Consider the following 3275-nt stretch of genomic DNA (forward strand, 5'->3'; position numbering starts at 1 on the left):
CAGTGTTTGCTGGAAATAGAATAAACGTCCTACTTTTAGGAACTTAAACGTGCTGTCTATATTCAAAAAATCAGGTTTGCTTTCCTCGATCCGTCTGATAATTCAGTTGACCTTGAATTCTGGAGAAATCTCTCAGGTCGGTCGAGGGTGTGAATTTACGATTTCAGGAGCAGATGACCTATGGAAAAGTAAGGAATGACTACACCATTTAGATAAACACTGGGGTGGTTTTTTTTTTTGTCTTTGCCGCTTTTCGTAGCATTTAATAATTTCCATCGTAGAAAAACGTACAGATGAATGATTGCTTCAGAAAATTTGAAATTATGGTTTGCACAACCCACATTAACTCTGACCGCCAAGATAAGTTGCTCTGGATCTCATTTTCAGTAATACCAATTTTGCGTTTGCCAGCAGACTTTTTGGTCCGTGAGAATAAATGGTAAATGCAAAGAACAGTGAATTCCTTTACTTATCATTTCTCCAAAAACTAACCTTCTTTTTTTTTTTTTTCTCTTGCCGCTCCAGACAGGTATTTATATAGCAAACGCTGTACCATACAAAGCTAAATATTTGGGTTGGTGTCTTAGTAAATTTGCTACTAGAAATACAGACAGCATTTTAAGTTCCACATTGCTTTCTGGGAAACAAGCTTTTCAGGCTTTTTACAATCTTCAGATCATATTTCTTAGATTTCTTCTTGAACTGGCTTCGGGACGCCTGCTACCCGTATTAATGGGGTACTGGGAAGCGTTTAAAGCTGGCTTCTGTGAGATTTTACACAAGCCATTGTTTCTGGGTTTTTCCCAGCTGCGTCGATATTTTTTTCTCCCCGCTAAGTAACGCTTCTGTGTATTCGCTAGACAGTGTTACAGGAACAAAACACTCAAGTGTATTTGCATGGGAAATCTTTAAGCAGTAAAATTGCTGCTTAACTGTGTTGTTAAGTCGGAGGATGGTATAGGTTGTGCCTCTTTAGAATAAGTGCATCTTTAGGTTAAGTGGTGATGTCTTCTGTCTGTCTAAAGTATGAACATATTGTAAATGAGCAGAAAAAAGGGAGGATGGATCGTAAGAAATAGGGAACTACATCTCTGAGTCTCTGTCAAAGTTTGGTTACTCCCGTGTTACCCACTCCTTCACGGACCGGGGTCTGTTTGTTCGCTGGTCACTCACTGGAGAGAATTTTGGGGACCCAACTGTATCACATGCCAAGATCAACCCCTTGATTTGTTCCCTGTGTCCAATTTATTTCTGTTTTCCCTAGAGAGGGACAACGAGGGCGTAGCTGAGAAAGGAACTTATACTTTTCTCGTGAGCGATTCTGGTCACTTCTAAGGGTGGGCTTGAGAAGGAAGACTGAAAGAGATCTTTTGTATCATCCACCAATGTTACATAACTCCGGCTACTTGAAAACCCAGAAATTTTTTTTTATTGAGGTATCACTGATTACAACTTACATGAGTTTCTGGTATGATTCAAAATTTTTATAGATTATAGTCCATTTATAGTTATTGTAAAATATTGGCTATGTTCCCTGTGTTGAACTTTCCTTGTAGCTTATTTACTTTATGCATAGTGTGTGTGTGTGTGTGTGTGTGTGTGTGTGTGAGTTGTGTCCGACTCTTTGCGACCCCGTGGACTGCAGCACGCCAGACCTCCCTGTCCATCACCAACTCCTGGAGTTTACTCAAACTCATGTCCATCGAGTCGGTGATGCCATCCAACCATCTCATCCTCTGTCGCCCCCTTCTCCTCCTGCCTTCAATCTTTCCCAGCATCAGGGTCTTTTCCAATGAGTTGGTTCTTTGCATCAGGTGGCCAAAGATAATTGTTTTCTGTAACTGATTGTTTTTTGGATGTGCTGGGTGTTCACATGAGCTTTCTCTAGCGACAGGAAGCGGGGGCTCCTCTCCAGTTGTGATGCATGGATTTCTCATTGTAGTGCCTCCTCTCGGTGAGGATCACGGGCTCTACAGCTCAGACTTCAGTGGTTGTGGCACATGGGCTTAGTTGCCACGAGGCATGAGTGGCATGCCGTCTTCCCGGACCAGGGATTGAACCTGTGTCCCCTGCACTGGCAGGCAGGTTCTTATCCACTGAACCACCAGAGAAGTCCATGTCCTACTCTTCACTGTTAGAATGGTACTCATGTGTCTCTAGACTTGAAAGAAGCTTTGGAGATGGTCTGACTCAGAAGAGAAAATGAAGAACCAGAAACGTTGTGGGTTTTTTTGTTTGTTTGTTTGTTTTATGTTAAGGTCCCATCATTGGTAGGGCTTCCCAGGTGGTAAAGAGCCTGCTTGCCAATGCAAGAGACTTTAGACATGAAGGTTGGGAAGGTCGATCGCTGGGTTGGGACGATCCCCTGGAGGAGGGCATGGCAACCCACTCCAGTATTCTTGCCTGGAGCATCCCATGGACAGAGGAGCCTGGCGGGCTGCAGTCCATGGGGTTGCAAAGAGTCGGGCATGACTGAAGTGACTTAGCACAGCACAGCACATCATTGGCAGGAAAATCAGTTCTTTATTAGCGCCTTAGATTTGAGGCTCAGGTCCCCAGTTGCCTGACAACAGGAGGACGGGCAAAACGTTTATGAAATTTAGATTCTGAGATCTTGAGTCATGTTTTGATGTCTTATGTTTTAAACATCGGAGTTTAGAGTTTATGACAAGTTGGAGTGGGTAACACAGGAGCAGACCCCACACTCGATCAGGCAGGTGGCTGGGTGGTGGGGTGGGCCGTGCAGAAAATAGTTATCAGCACAGAGATGAGGCTTTAAAAAATGGGAATTTTCAAGAAACTACAGTTCTCCTTGCTCACTCAGATGGGTTACTCCTGAAACAAGTCCCTGAAAGTGTTAAAAAAAAGCAGCTGATTCTGAGCAACAGAGTTTGTGTGGAAATGAAAAGCTGCACAGATTAGAAGATGTCCATCCGCAGCAGTTTTAAAATATCATGAACTGTATCCTGTGTTGGTTCCCTCTTGTTGTTAAACTCGGAGGTCACTTGCTGTTTTGCCAAGTTGATGTGGTTTTGTGGGCTTTCCAGGTGGCTCAGCAGTGAAGAACCCACTTGTCAAAGCAGGAGATGTAGGAGGCCCAGGTCTGATCCCTGGATTGGGAAGATCCCCTGCAGGAGGAAACGGCAACCCACCCCAGTACTCTTGCCTGGAGAATCCCATGGACAGAGGAGCCTGGTGGGCTGCAGTCCACGGGGTTGCAAAGAGTCGGGTGCGACTGAGCAACTAACTTCACAATTATCAAGTGAAAAAAGCTC

This window comes from Bubalus kerabau, chromosome X (genome assembly GCF_029407905.1).
Source record: "Bubalus kerabau isolate K-KA32 ecotype Philippines breed swamp buffalo chromosome X, PCC_UOA_SB_1v2, whole genome shotgun sequence".
In the NCBI taxonomy this organism is placed as follows: domain Eukaryota; kingdom Metazoa; phylum Chordata; class Mammalia; order Artiodactyla; family Bovidae; genus Bubalus; species Bubalus kerabau.